Source organism: Mixophyes fleayi, chromosome 11, assembly GCF_038048845.1.
Source record: "Mixophyes fleayi isolate aMixFle1 chromosome 11, aMixFle1.hap1, whole genome shotgun sequence".
In the NCBI taxonomy this organism is placed as follows: domain Eukaryota; kingdom Metazoa; phylum Chordata; class Amphibia; order Anura; family Limnodynastidae; genus Mixophyes; species Mixophyes fleayi.
Window position 1 is genome coordinate 29,358,508 of NC_134412.1, and position 20,529 is coordinate 29,379,036.

The 20,529-nt window shown below is 41.7% G+C and overlaps 1 protein-coding gene across 2 annotated transcripts in view; it reads right to left on the reverse strand.

Annotated features, from left to right (window-relative positions):
- PPP6R1 (protein phosphatase 6 regulatory subunit 1) overlaps window positions 1-14,011 on the reverse strand; it is a 61,337-nt gene extending 47,326 nt beyond the window's left edge. Inside the window, exon 1 of one of the 2 annotated variants that reach the window (XM_075190078.1) lies at window positions 13,732-14,011. The gene's annotated coding sequence lies outside the window, so the exon portion shown is untranslated. The remainder of the gene's footprint in view (window positions 1-13,731) is intronic. The other variant, XM_075190080.1, reaches the window with a different exon arrangement.
- Between the last annotated feature and the right edge of the window lie 6,518 nt (window positions 14,012-20,529).

Consider the following 20,529-nt stretch of genomic DNA (forward strand, 5'->3'; position numbering starts at 1 on the left):
AAAATGTAGCTTGCCTGAACCAAGATTTTGTTTGATCGTCTCTGGAATCTGAAACACTGCAGCTTCTGAGTATCCTAATAAACGTATGTTAACTTGCAAGCCATATTGGATGTGCCAGATCAAATTACTGACCCTAGTTAAGAAGATTAACTGAACAGAAAAAACAACCAAGAGATGGAAGACTAGTAAAATATCTGGGATACTACTGCCAAGCATTTGCTTAATGTTTCAGTTGTAGAAACATTATCGAGATGGTACGTGGTTCCCCCATATATATTATGCTGTGTTTTAGGGAAAGTGGATATGCAAGTACCATGTACGATATTTGGTGGATGTGTCCCAAGCTCCATAAAGGTTGGTCTGATATTTACTACATGATAGACTTGGTTGCATTATGTCTCCATGGGAGACTGTCAAACAAAAAACACTATCCAGGTTGAACGTTAAATAAACATACCTGTAAACTGATTTCATACAGTTTCCTTTCTGCTAGACTGAATATTGGCTATAGCCAGACAGTGGCCATTATGAATAATAATTTTGTAAAGGTTAAAGTAACATCTTCTGCCCTGCTCCTGGTTTCCCCTCCTCCTCCTCTAGGTCCTGGAAGCCTTGTATTAGTAATTATGGAAATATCAGACACTGAATAACAAGCACTAATAGCTTATTGTATGCATCATAATCATGTTAATCAATGTTGCCTTTTCCCTTTGCCTCAGTTAGCTATGGTGACCTTAGGTTTATGCTCAGAACGCTCCTTTACCCTCATTCTTGGATGTCCTTTCCTCACCCATCACTTCATCCTGAGTGTGTTTTGGTTTTTTGTTGTTGTTTTTTTTATATGAAATGGTGTTACTTTTGGCCTTCATAGCCTACTTACACCAACCTCTTCTTGCTATAGGTTAAATATATTTCCACAATGGCAATGTGCTTAATTGTCAGGCAAAAAACAAGCTGGCCTGTCAATAATAGGTCAGGATCAAAGCGGATAGTGTTCCTTCAAAAGACCCACTACTCACAACACCCAAAACCTATGTATTGACATGCTTACTATGCCCAAGCCTACTTGACTTCAGCCACTACAATCTATGAAGGGCTAGCTATACGCATACATAAAAGAATGTGCTTTGCTCTGACTACTTCAAATAAACCCATCCAGTTGAATCAGAACTGAAACAGTTTGTGGTTACAGTATGGATCTACAAAGACTCTTCAATGTTACTGGACACACAGACATGGTCATTTCGTTTTTGCAGCAACTTCAAAACACATCAAGATCATTACCTCAAACTTATGGTGATTGCTGCATTCCACCACAAAAGACTTAGGGCTAGATTTACTAAACTGCGGGTTTGAAAAAGAGTAGATAGATGAATGATGTCATATGTATGGCGGCAGAAACGCCCCCTTCTCTCCCATAAACGTATGGCCCTATCTAAACAAAGCGGGGGTCTGATGCTTCCTAACTTAACTCACTACCAAGAGGCCTGCATATTGAGCCAACTGCGGGATTGGGTACTCCCTCCTACCTCTAAGCCATGGGTGGATTTGGAGGGAGCCTTGTGCCCTAGCTACCCACTGTTGGATCTTCTCTGGACACCTAGGCCGGCTCGCCCATCTGTTGTATACAGGTTACGGTCCATCTCGTATGTCATGCAGGTATGGGATAGAATCATTGGGCTGCATGCCAACTTTGTACTCCCATCTCGTAATCTCTCTCTCCAGGCAGTGGGTCAACTCATCTCAGATCTAAACCTTGCTGTTTGGAAAGCCAGAGGGATTTCTTCAGTATCAGATTTGTTTGCCCAAGACCTTTTTCTTTCCTTTTCTCAGCTCCAAGATCGCTACAACTTGCCATCCTCAGAAACATAGATACTTGCAAATCCGACATTGGGTCAGAACGGTCTCTAGGACCCCCTACTCTCTTATTTCGCTCCCATCGTCTGTCATAAACAGACTGACAAAGGGTAGTGGTAGAGGTGGAATACCGTTTTGGTATCACTACATGTACTCTCTGATTCCCCCTGCTAAAACTCCTGCACAAACCCAGTGGGAATCGGATGTGAACCTAAGGCTCACTGAGCAACAATGGTAAAGAATTTATGTAACTTCCTACCGTATTTCCAAATGCATTAACCATACAGAGATGCAGGTCAAACTTCTCAACCGGCTGTACCTTACCCCGGAGCGGTTACACAGGTTCTGGCCAAGCCAATCAAAATTTTGCTGGCGCCAATGTACCCAAACAGCCGATATTTTCCATGTTTTCTGGGCTTGCCCAGTGATTCAGCCGCTGTGGGGTGAGGTATTTGCTCTGATCTCAACTGTCTTAAAGACTCCGGTTGCCCTAGACCCAGCCCTGGCTCTTCTCCACGTCTACCCGACTTCCATTCCGAAGCACGACCGCTACCTTTTGGGCCATATATTGATAGCTGCTAGAGCAGCAATAGCACAAAACTGGAAGTCTCAGGCCCCCCCAACCACTACCCGAATCATCTCTAAGATACAATATAGTTTTGAGATGGAAACAATAGATACGCCCAATTCCTCATCTGCATCAGCTCCCATCATGAGATGGTTTAGGTGGCATGAATACATCACAGATGGCCCTGGGGCTCCTCAAGAGACTCCCGACTTCCCAGCAGCTCACTCTCCAGCGGCCCTCATAGAATCCCCCCAGCCTGTCGAGCAGTTCCAACCCCCCCCGATACCCCTTCCATGGTAGAAATATCTTGTGGAGGTCAAAATGAAGGTTATGTTTTGTTGAATCATTTTTTTTCTTTTAACACTAAATGTTAAATGCACATTGTTTATATAGTGTGCCTTATGTTAATCGAGTGATTCATTTCCCCCTGCGCGGGGACCCCCTATGTGCTCCCCTTTGTTTGCATTCTTCTCTTCCCCTCTTCTTTTTTCTGTACCCCATATATCTTTAAAAATGTTCAATAAAAATATTGATGAAAAAAAAAAAGAAAAAAAAGAGTAGATGTTGCCTATAGAAAACAATCAGATTCTAGCTGTCATTTACTTAGTGCACTACAAAATGACAACTAGAATTTGATAGGTTGCTATAGGCAGCATCTCTACTTTTTAATCCCACAAATGAAGAGGAAGTTTCTACTCTCTTCTTATCCTCCTACTCTACCACTTGTCCTCTTGATCCCATACCCTCACAAATTGGTAGGTCCCTGTCTTATGTGCTTATACCACTAAAATCTGTAATCTCTCCTTCTCTCTCTACTGGTATCTTTCCATCACTATTCAAGCACACAGTGATTACTCCTATTCTAAAGCTGGGTACACACTACAGAAATTTCGACCAACTTTTTATGCAGAGCGATTTTACATGCGATCGATGTTCCGATCGCTCGGTCCATGGACTGCATACACACTAGTCTTGTTTAGGACGATAAAGGGAAGAGCAGACATCCCTTTAGCAACTTTTTACAGCCATGTTGTCGTGAGCAATGACTGTAATTTCGTACTCACTGTTGTGGATCGGGCGGAAGTTTATACACACTGCACAGCGGAAACGAGATTGGACCGAAAATATTAAACGGTACGACCAACCAAATGAGGCGATAATCGTCCATTTGGGCAGACTTTCGACCATCGTGTCACTGCACACACTGACCCGACTTTTGAACGAGCGGTCGTATGTCGGCTGTTTGAGCCAATTATTGGATGAAAACAGTGTAGTGTGTACCCAGCTTTAGAAAACAAAATTCTGACCCAAACTCTCTCAAATTATTGCCCCATATCTCAGCTCCCATGTCCCACCAAACTTCTCAAATTGCCTATACTTGCCTGCAAACAATCTATTTGATCCTCTTCAATCAGGCTTTTGCTCTGAACACTCCATAGACACTGCACTGACCAAGGGTGTCAATGATCTGATCACAGATAAAACTAAAGGTGATTACACTCTTCTAATTCTACTAGTTCTCTCTGCTGCATTCAACACTGTTGACCACTCTCTGTCCTCATACAGACGCTCCAATCCCTAGGTCTTCAAGACACTGTCCTATCCTGATTCTCATCCTGCCTATCTAATCGCTCTTTCAGTGTTAAATTCTCTGGAACAACCTTGACTCCGCTTCCTTTATCAGTTGGAGTACCACAAGGCTCAGTCCTAGGTCCTCTATCTACACCACTTATCTAGGAAAACTAATAAGATCCTTTGGATTTCACTATCATCTCTACGCGGATGATACACAAATTTATCAATCTTCCCCTGATCTTTAACCATCTGTGTTGTCTCGCGTTACTGACTGTCTATTTGCCATTTCATCTTGGATGTCCTCTCGCCAACTCAAACTCAATCTTTCAAAAAACAGAATTAATAATATTCCCACCCAACAATACAAGCTTACTGCCTGACATTTCCATTTCTGTTGACATGCCCATAAATCTCACCCCGCAAGCTCACTGCCTAGGTGTAATCCTTGACTTGCAACTATCCTTTGTTCCCCTCACCAACTCTATATTTACATCATGCTGCATACATTTAAAAAACATTTCCAGAATAAGCATATATCTCACATAAGACACTGCAAAAACTTTAATTAATGCACTCATCTCCCGCATTGACTATTGTAATTCCCTCCTTACTGGTCGTCCCAAAATCAGACTCTAGCCCCTACAATCAATTTTGCACGCAGCGGTTCGACTGATTTTCCTTGCAAATCGTTCTACATCTGCTGAGCCACTCTGTCAGTCTCTACATTGGTTGCCTGTTTTTCAACGAATCCAATATAAAATTCTTATACGAACATACAAGGCCATCAACAAAATTGCACCAACATACATCTCCTCACTTGTCTCAAATTATCTCTCAACTCGACACCTCCGTTCTGCACAAGATCTGCGTCTCTCTTCCACTCTCATCACTTCCTACCAGTCTCGGTTACAGGACTTTTTTTGGGGGGCTGCACCCACTTTACGGAATTCACTCCCTCACACCACAAGACTTTCCTCTAATCTTCAATCCTTCAAGCATTCTCCGAAAACCCACCTCTTCAGACAAGTTTATAGTATTCCTCTATCAGCCCCTTAATCTCCTTAGGTTACCCTATTATCACCCTCATTTTTTACTTAACACCCGAATAGAATACCAAAATTAAGCGCTGGGCGAACACTCATTGACGCTGATGGTTCATTAGATAATAGCAGGGTGCCCCTCCCCCAATTTGCCCTCTGAGCATCCTGAATTTATAGGGTCATAGATAAAGTTGTCAAAAGTGTGGCACAAACAAGCTGGCCCATGCTGTCTCTGTTTTTGCACTAGATGGTGGCTGATCTCTGGCCCAGCTAGCTTGTTCCATGTTCTTTCATAGATGCTAAATTGGATTAAGATCTGGTACCTGTGAAGGTTACTACATTAACTGTCTATAGTAACCAGATTGTAGTTTAGTACATTCTACATAATGACAGCTAGAATCTGATTGGTTGCTATAGGCAACATCTCCACTTTTTCAAACTGCAGTTTAGTAAATGTACCCTCAGGACTTCCCTAGCCTCATGTGGCCATGCATAATCTTTCTAAAAAAATCCCATTTGCTGTTGCAACAAATGGAAACATCTCCTTATCTACAATGTTCACAATTTTGCATTTGATTGTTGCTCTACACTTATACCCAATGTGTATCTTAAAAATGTATCCCACAATAACAACCAACAATGGAGTCTATGTTGTATATGAAATACCAGTGTTGCACTATTTGGGTCTGACACTATTTACCATGCTATATTGAATTGAAATTGATCTTATGACTTGCTCATTATTTCAGCGAGTTACACACCCATACCAATTGTTTATACTGGATGCCTACCTGTATAAAACAGTATCATGTGAAAATAGGATACAGTCACAGTTGAACAATTAACATAGGAAGGGCACGTGTACCTACTAAGTAAACTTTCAGTATATTACTCAATATTGTATTAAAAAAAAAAAATTCATCCTGCCTGAAACAAAACCATAACCAGTTAACATCAACAGAATATATATCAGTAAATATGAAGATCGGATGATCAAATGAAAGTTGTAATATGCAAGTATAAAAAGGTAGCACTTGGCTAGGGAAGACTCAAGATCACAATGAGAGGAACAATCCAATCGGGTAAAAAAAAAATATATTATACTATTCAGCTTTCTCTTCAGACCATTTACAATTTGCTTCATAGCAAAAAAATATAAGAAGTACATCTTCTAGTGGAACCAAATCCAAGTAATATAGTGTTATGTAGCGTACAAGGATAGATTGTACTTCAATGTCTAAGATGATTTTTATTTAATATAACATGAATAAGATATGAATGAAAGCTTAAATGGGAACTGGCAGTTTGGTCATTATTGTTCCCTATTGTGAGCACACACACACACAAACATAAAAAATAAATACATTTGATGCTAATGGAGGTTTATTAATTGATCCGGGTCATGGGGTGGACTATCACACATATATAGCAGTTTCCAGCATCCAACTACTTTTCTGAATAAAAATAGCTCTTTGGTCATTTAATGACTGCACCGAGTACACGCAAAAACCATGTTTTTGTTTTCTTTTTACCCTCAGAATTTTTGGAATTATATATCTTGTTTAACATGTGCGTCTATTCTGTAGCACCACAATTCACCACAGTCCCATGATATCTTGGATGAGAGGGGTTATCCACTTTTGATAAACATAACAAGTCCTACGACCCTGTATGGCAATCTCCCGCTGCCTGCGGCACTGGAAGACTCAATCAGTGGCATAAGCTCAACAAAGATCTACCAAAGAGCGATAGATTTTAGTATACTCAGCATTTTTAGTGGACCTCAGCATTTGCTATCCAAGGAATGAAGTGTGTATTGTGGAAGGGTTGTCCAAATGTGGATATCTCCTCTATTTAGAGAGTTTGCAAGCTTGATAGGACACTAGATAAATCCACTACAATTCACAGATCTACTTTGGGACATACTTTATCAATCAATCCCAGCCTCCTTGTACAGTAGTATAAGGTGTCCTGCTCGTTGCCTGAATCCGAGAACTGCTATGGATTGCTCTTTACATTTCAGGTAATGTCATACAACTAAGTCAGGCTTAATCTCCTCCCTTAACAATCTACATAAACACATTTTATTCTATCTTTATGATGTCCAAACAAATTGTAATTTTTCATTCTCCGCTCTTATTTTTCAGAACAGGACACTATGGGCCTGAGTCATTAAGGAAAGTAAGGCAAAAAAAAAGGGAGGAAATGTTCTCTGGGACAAACCATGTTACAATGCAAGGGGTGCAGATTATTTTAATATTTTGCACACAAGTTAAATACTGGCTGTTTTTTCATGTAGCACACAAATACTTGATAGCTTTATTTTTGCACTGAAATTTACAATTTATTTAGGACATCCCTTACCCAAACAATACATTTGTCCCTCGCATTTTAAATTTACCTCCCCCTCCAATGCTACATGGTTTTGCCAAGGTGCCAAGTTACTCTTTTTTTATGCATTGCTCTCCTTAATGACTCAAGCCCTATGTGTGTATGCATGTATGTGTGCAAGAGCCCAGGTATTATTCAGGGTATAAAACAAAAGTTTGAGATCATAAATGTTCTACTTAATCAGTTCAAAAAACTGAGGACTTTCATATAATATTAGAACAAATTCTTTAACAACAGTTTTGTTTCACCCCAGGTACCTTGATTAGGAGTATGTCACTACTTAATGGCGTTTATTTATCAGCAACACATTTAAATTGCTACGTTTGCAATGAACCACTGCAATCATTCAGCAATTTTACCTGTTAAATGTCTAGTGCAAGTTAGAAAATGAAAGTAATTGTATGGTATAATGCCAATGTTGCACCAAAATTAGCCCTAAAAGTCTTCACATCCTGGAGCAAGGTAATTAGTCCCTCTTTCCTCAAGTATTCCTGCCTACACTATTCTATTTATCTCCGTACCATTCTGCCCAGTCTTTAAGCCGCCGTCTTCAGCTTCCAACTCATTACTTTATGCTCACTATGTAATTGTTCTGCCCTACTATGTAAATCGTAGCTGTTTGTTCAATGTGTAACTATGTAATTTTGTATTCTGTTCAAACCCCTATGTACGGTGCTGCAGACCTTTCGTACAATAATAATATACTAATAATGCTAATATAGACTAGAGAAGCCACCATAAATAATAATGCTTGAATATAAATTAGTTTTAGGAATAAATCATACAGTATTAATCTCTGCACGTGACTTGCTTTGTGAAGTTGCTGTAAACGGTTTACATTGCCACATGAGGGAACAAGCGATTCTAACTAACAATCACACACAAGTAGAGCTTAGCATCGCACAGTGCAGCTCTGACCCACCTTTACTCACATTTAATTTATGAAAAGCAGTAAAATATATTACATTTTGGAAGCTGCCCACAGACAATCACCCTGTGCTGGCTTTTGCAAGATTTTGGTTCCAATTGGAGATGAGCATTGTAGAAAAAGTAAAGACGTTTCTTCAAATGACAGCCAGCTACCACATGAAGACCACTCTCATTCATTCAACTTTATTATTCTTTTTCTTCTAAAATGAAGATCATTTCAGCCTTATGTTTTAAATAATTCAAAGGAGCTAGGAGACACCAAGACTGTCTTTTTTATGTGTAACTATCATACAGTTTAATGTTTTATTTAATACATTGTAGAAAAATACCTAGGAAATGGGCTACCTTCTTTAAAATGTATGGAAGGTGCAAAACTTATTTCATTGAAAGCAGGCGCGGGCTGGGAGATGACAGCCCGGGGGGGCGCACAGGCGGCCGCATCACATGACTCGGGATGCGGCCGCGACATTGATGACGCGGCCGCATCGCCTGTCATGTGATGCGGCCGCCTGTGCGCTGACGCGGCTGCATCCCATGTCATGAGATGCGGCCGCCGGTGAAAATGAGTATATCGCATCCAGGGGGCGGCCGGCCTACTCTAATAGCGGTGAGACTGAGCGGCTGCTGCCCCCCGGGCCAGCCCGCCCCTGATTGAAAGTATTGTATAGGCCACCGGATTCCAAACTTTTTCAGTTCAATGCACCCCTAAGCCAAAATAATTACCAAGTAGTCCTCCACCTTGCTTACCACTGTCCTTGGCACCCCTGTGAGATCGCCGAGGCACCCCAGGGAGCCGGGACACAGTTTGGGAACCACTGGTATAGGCTGACACCAGATGGCATGCCACAGTTTTCACGGTATGATCTTAACCAAACAAACTTATCTTTTAGTGATTGCTTTCATCGCTTCTCATTCTATATGCCCCATTAGGTTGCACACCTTCCTAATATCATGGACATTTAAAGAAGGAAATGAAGGGAGTCAGCATGAAGTCTAGTAGTATACGTTGGCCTGGGCACTTTTCACTTTGCCGGATGGATCCACACAAATTCTATATAAAGCTATTAATGAATAAAATATATATACGACGTATCCAATTATTTTTAGTTCGTTCAGAATGTTTTCATTAGAATTGTTTAGTAATATAAATGAATTGTTTTTAACCAATTAAATATACGTTTTAAAATAAGTTTATTGAAATTTGTAATGTATTTAATAAAATGTACTGAATTTTGACTTTGTAAACACGGCTTCCAGATAATGTTATTTTACATACAAAAGGTAATTTTAATCAGTTTTATTTAGCCGATATTAGTGACTTAATTAAATTTGAATAAAACTTGTAAAAACTTTACAATTGGAAATATTAATGGGATTCCCACATTTGCCTACCAATCTGAATAGTGTACAGACTACATAAAGAGTTTTTAATTGATATCCAGTCATGAGTCACTGAAAAAGGACACGGTCGGAGCGCATGTGAATTTTCCCTGGGTGCAGTTGAATGCAGGGTGACCAGCAAATATTATTTCTGGATTTCCCTTACCAACTTCCCCCTGCAACAGGTGACTATGATTTTACACAGCTTACAACAACATGTGATGTCAGTCAGTGATTGCATGATATTGGAATTAAAATTTACGATTTCAAAACCGGCTTTTCTACCTCTTATTCGCACAATGGGAAAAAGTGCCTAGTAGGGCTAAATAATCCAGTCACACAGCAATGCTGGTTTAGGGGTGTGTGTAGGTGTTTCTGTCTGTGTGGGAGAGTGTTGGGTATAAAATAGCCTAAGGAGCTTAACTTGGGGAATCGATAGGCTTGCCTGCTACGACAGTATGTTTACAGGGAACACTTAAATGTTTGAAATGAGAGTTTTACTGTACAATTCCAGTGAATGCAGCACTAAAAAAAACTCTTATAACCAGGAGTAGGAGAAAGTAATGAGTGAGCATGAGAACCTCAGATCTTGGGCAAAGGAGATTGATAAAGTTCAGAGATATCTTGAGACAAGTGAAGAGATGTATGTTTGTGTTTTGTTAATTATGTTAATAGAAGCATTTTATTTTTTGCACAGTACAGACAACTACTATTAGGGACTGTCAGGGCAGCTTAATACTAGAATGTGTAGCAAGGAAAATTAGTCTAGCTGCTGCTTTGAAAGTGGATTGTAGGGGATAAAACTAGTAGGAAAGGAACTGCAATAGTAATCCGTGGCAGTCAAAATTGCGATTGAGATAATGTCGGCAGGCTAAATGCCAACACTTACAATATGCAGACAGGTTTACAATGTCGCCAATCACAATGCTGCCATTAACTGAGAAATGCCGCCGGGTTCGGCACCTATACCCTGGACCCGGCGACGTTGTTCTTTTAATTTCGGCATTGTGATTGACAATGTCGCCAATCACATTGACGACATTGTAAACCTGTCTGCATATTGTGTCGGCATTTAGCCTGCCAACATTTTTACGTCAGCAAGTTAAGTGCCGGCATTCCCTCAATCACAATTATGTACCCTACCAATGGGGGAGAGGAGGAGTATGTGGAATTAAAGTTTTTGCAGCGCCTTGTGACATAAGTGCATAATCTGGAAATGTTTCTTAGCCGCACAAAACCAATGAGGTTAAATAGCAGGGGCACACACCGAGATCATAGCTCACTGCATCTTCCACCAGTGATGTTTGACATCCGACTACTCCCAGACACTTTGGGGTATATTTACTAAACGGCAGGATTGAAAAAGTGGAGATGTTGCCTATAGCAACCAATCAGATTCTAGTTATTTAGTACATTCTAGAAAATGACAGCTAGAATCTGATTGGTTGCTATAGGCAACATCTCCACTTTTTCAAACTCAGTTTAGTAAATATACCCATTTGTGTCCACAAGCATCACAACTTGCTGCCAATGAGTTCTAAATGAGCATAACTGGTTGATAAGGTGCCCATACATGATTCAATGTTAAGAAATCAATTTTAGCTATTTTTTTAATAACCATTTTATAACAATACTTCTGCACATTATAAATGTGGCATTCAAATAATTAGGCAACACCAGCACTTAAAACACCATGGGGCATATTCAAATGTTGGCGCTAAAATTAACGCAACGTGCGCACAGCGCACAATTACCGTCATTACGGTAAAAGTGTCTGTAAATACCGTTATTACGGTACCTTTAACACTGGATTTCAGCTCGCAACTCAGGGAGCTGCGAACTGAAATCCGGCTTAGAATTACCGTAATAACAGTAATATATTTAACGCTACGGGGAAACGGCAACAATTGAATATACCCCCATGTGTATAAATGTTAATGAACAATAAATATTTGCATAAATGCTTATTTAAATGGGTTAAAACAAAATGTAAATATTAAAGGAAACCAGAACCTATGTGAACTTTTATTTGTTTAGGTAATGTGACCCCTAAGGGTCTATTGTGCAGATGTAACCCGCAGCCAATCAGTAACAGCTTCCACATACTCTCCAGTAGAGTATATATAGCAGTTAACTTACTTGCTAATCCTGCCATTTTCCATGGGCCGGCCTTACTGAAACCGCTGTCTGCAGTTTGCCCTAAATGCTGCATCATCTCGCAAAACATTGCTGATGCAATCAGTTTTGAAAGAAGTACAGCAAACTCAATTGAAGCCAACTGAAGATGACAAGAGCGCCAGGAGAGGTAAGTGTCTTGTACAGCTAGAAAAATGTTTAAACCCTTCAGCCATTAGGCAGGCGGCTACGGGCACTTTTTTTTTTTAGTTTTTATTGATCAAAGCACGTATAACACTAATCACTTTTTTTTTTGCGCGATATCCAGTTGGTTTGGATATTGTTTGTACGTACAGGTTTGGGTATTAACCCTTATGGGCTGCTCTCCCCTTAATGTTGGAGGCTCCCTCCTTATGGGGGGATGTTGCAGCCAACCTCCGGGTAAAGGGGACTGCCCGAACCTTGCAACGAAGACCCTTGTCCCATTGCAAGGGCATTCCTGAAGACCCTTGCCTAAGTAGCCTTATTGTTCCAGGGACATGGTTATAAATGGGCACCCCCTAGCCTCAGTGAAGGGGGGTCTGAAGACCCATGTCTCCCTATGGGGCCTATTGGATCTAGGAGATGGGGAGGAACGGGCCAGAGGCCAAAGCCCCCAGCAATCTTTTTTTACACTGCAAAACAGTGTATGTACAGTCTACTAGAGTATATATAGCAAACAGTTATAGTAAGAATAAGGGTTATAATGCCAATATTTTGCACATATAACCCCCCTTCTCCCCCAAAGGAAGTCACATATCAAAAATACAAACTCCAGTGGATTGCTCGGAAATTTAAAAAAAATGCCAATAAACCCCTATAGAATAAAGCATCTTTACAACATGGAAAAAGTATCATCTCAAACAAGAAGTGTGTATGGCCTGATAAAGTGTCCCTTTGGAATACATAATTAAGAGATGGGGGTGTAGGTGATCAGAAGTCACACACAACCCTGCAGACAATCATCAAGGGTTTTACAAGCTGTGTGTCCGCAGTTGTCATGGACAGGCAGTTACTCAATAGTTCAACTACCTCTTCCCAGTGCTATGCTGTCTATACAGCAGACAGAGGCACCCTACTGTACCCCCCTGTACCTATAAAACTTGTAGTCCCACAACAGCTGCACATGCACCCTAGTCTGTGATACAGCATACAAGTTGCAGGGAAGTACAGCATGCAGTGATGTAATGACTGAATATATGTAATATTAGTATGGGTGCACACAGGAGCTCAGTCTATGGGCAGCATGCAGTGATGTAATGAGTGAATATATGTAATATTAGTATGGGTGCACACAGGAGCTCAGTCTATGGGCAGCTTGCAGTGATGTAATGACTGAATATATGTAATATTAGTATGGGTGCACACAGGACCTCAGTCTATGGGCAGCATACAGTGATGTAATGACTGAATATATGTAATATTAGTATGGGTGCACACAGGAGCTCAGTCTATGGGCAGCTTGCAGTGATATAATGAGTGAATATATGTAATATTAGTATGGGTGCACACAGGAGCTCAGTCTATGGGCAGCTTGCAGTGATATAATGAGTGAATATATGTAATATTAGTATGGGTGCACACAGGAGCTCAGTCTATGGGCAGCTTGCAGTGATGTAATGACTGAATATGTGTAATATTAGGTCTATGGGCAGCAGTGAGACAGGGGGAGGGGCCCAGTAACAGGCAGTTGGGAGGTGTTGCAGGGGACACTGGGTAACTTGTGTCCTGGCCGGAGCGGCGTTGCTAGGTGATGGGGTGCTCCGGCAGGACAGGGGTTAAGCTCCCCTCAGCAGGTGACGGCTGTACGCGCTGCAGGCCGCCGCGTGCACTCACCTGGCGGCTGGTCTCCTGGGGTCACGTGACGTACGGTGATGTCCCGGCGGCCGGACCCTCCTGTCCCCGGTGAGTGAGGCGCACACAGCCCCGGCTATCGCAGCTGTCACAGGGAGGATAGGCAGTCTCTGGGAGGACGGCAGCGGCGGCGGAAAGAGCTGACTCTTCCGCTTCCGCTCACAGGGGCTGCAGGTGGGAGGGGGAGGAGGATGGGGAGAGGGAGGGGGGTTCCGGTGCGCTCTGCTCCCACCGACCTGCGGGCGGCGCTCTGCTCATGCGGGGACGGACGTGGGCTGGAGGGAAGGGGCGGCGCGGAGTGAGGGGGCGGGAATCTCCGTACAGCAGCGAGACGGCCAATCAGAGGCGACCTCTGTAACCCTTGTGCTGCCGGTGAGCAGACTAGAAGTCACGTGATGCAGCCGCACATGTCCCGGCTGTCTGTGCTCATCTGTCCTGACTGCTGCTACCTAGATCGTCATATTCTGTATTAACAGTATATCCATCACTCGTCGTCTCAGCTTTTACCTTGTCTATCAGTTTATGGTTGTAAAATGTTGCAGAAATGTCATCTGCTGATCATAAATGCATTGTTTGGCAGTGACTATCGATTGCCGTCTGATTACTTTTTATCTGTGTATGTATGACATACAATATATATATATATATATATATATATATATATATATATATATATATATATATATGTCACTGTGCACTGCAGTCTGAGGTATGCATGAGGGTGGTAGTGCACCTTTTCCTCTGCGCTCTCCCCCATAACTGTGGGTGTTAGGACAATGTCTCTAGAGGGTGGACACAGGTGTAGTAAAGTGATAGTACAGTTATCACATAGTTGGGCACCAGACCTTCTCTTTGTCACAAAATAAACTACTTACACTCTTTCCTCCAGCATGTTCTTAAAGTTTCAATAGGAAATAAAATATGCAGAAATTCAGCTGCATTGGTAACAGTTGTCATATTACATACCAGGTTACACTCGAGGGAATTCAGTTGGCAGCGATGTCCGTCTGCCCACAATGCCAGGTATTACACTAAAGAATCACCAACTTATTTTTCCTCACACCTCTATGGGGTGCAGCAGTACAGTGTCAATCCATTGTGCTCAGTTGAATCTCTCAGTGTAGCTTATCTCCAACACACACTTGCAACTGACACCTTCTCTATGCAGCTCTTAATTGTAGTTCACCCCCACTCTGCAGGAGTCATATCACTCAATTAGCTCTGCTGCATCTCACGCTTCCTTAGGGCTATTATCGCTCACTTGGCACTAGTGCTATATCTGGTGCATTCTCAGCCACAACTAAACCCACCTCTGCGGGGGTCACTTCTCCACTTACTTGGGCTCTTACACTTTCTCTCTTCTGCAACTTCAGCTCCTGGCCTCTGACACTTCCTCCAGTGTTGCTCACAGCCCCTTTAATACAAACATTGTTGCCACTCTGCTTCCAGCTCACTTCTCCCTTCTTAGGGTCTCTCTCCCTCTGTTTTATGGCTTCTTGTTTTGGGGCTCTCCTACTGGGTTACTTTACTATGGACTCTCCATCATAGTTTCTGTTGCGGTTTGCTGCTACTGTCAGCGATTCCCCCCAGTCGGAGTATGGTGATCTCAATGCCAGAATCTTTAGCAAACTGAGGTAAAATGTCAATGGTAGCTCTCTAATCTTTATTCAGAGATGTGTAGTTAAACAAAAGTAATCATTTTACACAATATAAAGGTAAATCTCCATCTCTGTCCTATTAACTGGAATGGAGTGTACAATCAAAACTTAGCTGCTGAAATGTCCATCAGGGCTAATCTGTTACTGGAAAGGCCACCCTAACAGCTTGTCACATAGAACCGTTATCCTCTCCTCATCAAATTATGCCTCTTCCTGAGATAACTGGGCAACACAGTGGCTCAGTGGTTAGTACTTCTGCCTCAGCACTGGGGTCAGGAGTTCAATTCCCAACCATGGCCTTATCTGTGTGGAGTTTGTATGTTCTCCCTGTGTTTGCGTGGGTTTCCTTCGGGTGTTCCGGTTTCCTCCCACACTCCAAAAACATACTAGTAGGTTAATTGGCTACTATTAAATTGCTCTTAGTCTCTCTCGGTCTGTCAGTGTGCATATTAGAGAATTTAGACTGTAAGCTCCAATGGGGGAGAGATTGATGTGAGCTCTCTGTACAGTGCTGTGGAATTTGTGGCACTATATAAATAGATGATAACTATTAAATAAAACACTTTTCACTCACTGATCTCTGAGGAACCTTGTCATGGTCTCTCACCATATGACTATGTGGCTCCTCTATCTACCGGGTGCCTAATTCAGGATCACTGCTTCCAACGTCAAACTCCTTATCTCTCCATATCTATAGTGGACCAAAGTTTGACTTTATGCCCTGATGGCTCCAATTTCTTCCAAATATCGCCTTACCAACGAGGCCTGGTGCCTCAGCTTCCTCCTTCCCCTCCCTTTTAAACCATAGAAAAGAAATGGCACTGACAAAATTATTGACACCCTAAACTTAATATTTGGTAGCACAGCCTTGGTCAAAATTACTACAATCAATTGCTTCCTATAGCCATGGATGAAGTGTCCTGCACCTCTCTACTGGCTCTGCTCTCTGGGCCTGATTCATTAAGGAAAGTAAAGCAAAAAAAGGAGTAACTTTGCAACTTGGCAAAACCATGTTGCATTGGAGGGGGAAGTAAATTTAAAATGCAATAACAGATTTATAGTTGTGGTGGGACATGTTCTAGATCGACTTTAAATTTCAGTGTGTTTAACTTATGTATGTCTTAATAATAAACTTATTTGCACCCCTTGCATTGTAACATGGTTTGTCCAGGAGAAAACTTACTCCTTTGCCTTACTTTCCTTAATGAATCAGGCCCTTGTTGTGCAAACTGCTCCAGTTCTCCCAGATTTGAACCTTTTCTTCTCCGAACTACTGTTTTCAGATCTCTCCACAGATATTATATGGGGTTTAGATCTGGACTCATTGCTGGCCACTTCAGAACAGTCCAGTGTCTTGTCTTGAACCATTCCTGGGTGTTTTTTGAAGTGTGTTTTGGGTCACTGTCCTGCTGGAAGACCTTTGACAGAGACCCAGCTTTCTGACACTGAGTCCAACATTGTGCTCCAAAATAGCTTGGTAATCTACAGATTTCATGATTCAAGATACTCAGTGCCACATGCAGCCCAATAACCCCAAAACATGACTGACCTTCTTCCATGTTTGACCATAGGTTAGCTGTTCTTTTAAACTTGCTTTCTGTAAACAGGATTATGTGCTTTACCAAAATCTTTTATTTAGTCTTATCGTCCGTAGGATATTCTACCAAAAGGAATTTGGCTTGTTCAGGTGTGTTTTGGAAATAATCCACTTTCTTACTTCTTTCTTTTCTATGTCTTTATCTCAGAAACAGGGCCCTCCTGGATTTCCTACCAATAATATGAGCACCACTTGACTTTGTCCTACTGTTATTCTAGGGAGAATATATTGAGCTTAAGGAGTTTGTGCTGCTGAACAGAATCTCCCCCACCACTGCCAAACACCAGAACTGGAGAGAATATGTTAGTTAGCTGTATGTTCTTCATGTAAACCTCTGTGTCCAGCAGTGAGCACGATGCCAGACTAAAACAACAGACTGCAACTCCAAGCTGGTTAGGGAGGAAAAATATATCAAGAAGCACAGGACGATCGACACTCTTACGGTCTTGCACCAAAACCGAAGGCCATACAACACAAAAGCTTAAGCCTTCGCCAGAAAAAAAAAGGCTTGTTAATTGTGAAGGACAGTCATGGTTGCCAGAACTTAACTGCCTTAAGATTCCTATCTTGAATAGTTTATCTTTTATTAATGTAACATGTTAATATTATAGTAATAGACAATGTGATCCTGGTACCTGACAAACTTCCCATGGAATTCAGCTTTGTTGTGTCTAACAACCACAGTGAACATCAGTGTAAGATTGTCCAAAGCATTGATCTCAACCACACTGGATCTTCCAAGGATTAAGTACAGGAATAAACTTTTTTCTGAACTAGATGGACCACAGAAGCAAAGTTGTAGACTTTTCTCTTCTAGGATACTATCCTTGACCCCATACATCTTGTCCCTTGGCACTGGTTACTGTTCTGCTCTATTTCAGTACAGGCAGCGATCAGAGTATTCCAAGAACAGGCCAAGGGTCAAACCCAAACAAGACCCAAAGTATGAGTACAATAGCAGGAACACCAACACAGGGAACACTTGTCACTGGCAAGGAGGTACAGATCTCCCTGCCTTATAAAGACCAAGGAACCAATCAGCAGGTCTCACAAGAGCAAGCACCCCTGCAGACCAATGGATGCAGTGTGGTCCTTGTGACCACCAGATGCAGAGCAACACTGCATCTTTGTTGCCTAGCAACCCACCACCAATCAGAAGATTATGGTAGTTCCCGAAAGGGCCCGACGGTTACTTTGTACTTTATGATATTAATTAAACTAGACCTCCTCATAGTGATTCTCTCAAACTAGCTGCAAAACAATTCCCCCTTCAAGCTTACCCCAAAGGGAACAATGGACCACACCAAAATGCTCTTGGGAGAGGACATCTGAGCACTCACCCAAATTGAGCAGTTTTTTAGATATTCAAAGCACCCCATCTGGTACTAACAATTATTCCACAGTCAAAGTCACTTAGATAACACTGCTTCTCATCCTGTCTGATAAACAATTGAACCTATTGGGCAGCACAGTGGCTTAGTGGTTTGCACTTTTGCCGCACCACACTGGGGTCATGGGTTAAATTCCCAACCTTAGGCTTATTTGTATGTTCTACCAGTGTTTGCATGGGTGCTCCCATGCTGTAAAACCATACTGGTAGGTAAACTGGTTGTTGACATAATTAAAACATTTGTGTCCCCATTTGCAAACATTTGATACAAAATGAGTTGTTCTGAAGAGCTCAGTGACTTCAAGCGTGGTACTGTGATAGGATGCCACCTTTGCAATAAGACGGTTTGTGAAATTTCATCCCTGCTGGACACTCCATGGTCAACTGTAAGTGATATTAGAAAGTGGAAGCTTTTAGGAACAACAGCAACTCATCCACAAAGCGGAAGACCATGTAAAATCACAGAGCAGGGTCGACTGGTAAAGCACATGGTGCGTTAAGAGTCACCAACGTTCTGCTGATTCCATAGCTGAAAAGTTCTGAACTTCCACTGGCATTAATGTAAGCACAAAAACTTTGCAGCGGGAGCTTAATGTAATGGGTTTCCATGGCCAAGCAACTGCATGCAAGCCTCACATCACCAAGACCAATGCCAAGCGTTGGATGGAGTGGTGTAAAGCACACAAACACTGGACTGTGAAGCAGTGAAAATGCGTTCTGTAGAGTGACGAATCACCCTTCTTTGTTTGGCAGTCAGATGGGCGAGTCCAGGTTTGGCGGATGCCGGGTAAAGTTACCTGTCTTACTGCATTATGTCAACTGTGAAGTTTGGTGGAGGAGGAATAATGGTATGGGGCTGTTTTTCCGGGTTTGGGCTAGGCCCCTTATCTCCAGTGAAGGGCAATCTTAATGCTTCAGCATACCAAGTCATTTTGGACAATGCTATGCTTTCAACTTTGTGGCATCAGTTTGGGGAAGGCCCTTTTCTATTCCAACGTGACTATGCCCCAGTGCACAAAGCAAAGACTACAACGACATGGTTTTATGGGTTCGGTGTGTAAGAACTTGATTGGCCCGCACAGAGCCCTGACCTGAACCCCATCAAGATGAGCTGGAATGGAGATTGCGAGCCAGGCCTTCTCATCCAACATCAGTGCCTGACCTCATTTATGCTCTACAGCAGGGGTAGGCAACCTGCGGCTCTCCAGGTGTTGTGAAACTACAAGTCCCAGCATGCTTTGCCAGTAGATAACCAGCAGATAGGTAGCAAGGCATGCTGGGATTTGTAGTTTCACAACACCTGGAGAGCCGCAGGTTGCCTACCCCTGCTCTACAGAATGAATGGGCATAAATTCGCACAGAAAGACTTCCAACATCTTGTGGAAAACCTTCCGAGAGGAAGCTGTTATCCCTCCATATTAAAGTATATGTATTTGAATACAATGTCATTACAGTCTGTTGGGTGTAATGGTCAAGCGTCCGAATACTTTCATAGAGAGAGCGCACGATTGTGTGTGTTATAAGTAGCACTTTTATATAAAACAAAATCATTTTATGGAGTAGTGTTACCCTTTAATAAAAGGATATATCACAGGAAATAGCATTTGATGCCTGGTTTGTTCTTTTTTCATTGCAGAGAACGGTCCATGGGATACATAAATATTCTAGAATATTTTCTAATAAATGCAGTGAAGAGTCTAATCTGAAGACTATAGTCATGAATCCACTACCTTTAATAAATGTTATCTAATTTTGCCCCAGTAAATAGATAAAAGGGCAGTCGCTGCCTCGATTTTGGTAAATTTTCAAATGCTAAACGTGAATTTTTTTATACTGATTATTATATATAAATAATATTTGTTTTTCTAGTTTAGGTAACCTCCACATACAAACAAGGAAATGAGCTGAACACTTATGTATAATGAACTTTACACACTCCCTATTTTTGTCACAATTCTCCTCTAATTGTTAAAATAATTACCCCTCCTTTCCTGTTTGGTTAATTGTACCTGTAGGTTTTATATGTAAACAAATGAAACTAATAAAAATTCCATATTAAATAAAACAAAACATAATCAACAGTTTAGTCTTTTTTCTAGAGTCAGTTCTGCATAATGTGTTATATTTACAATGTT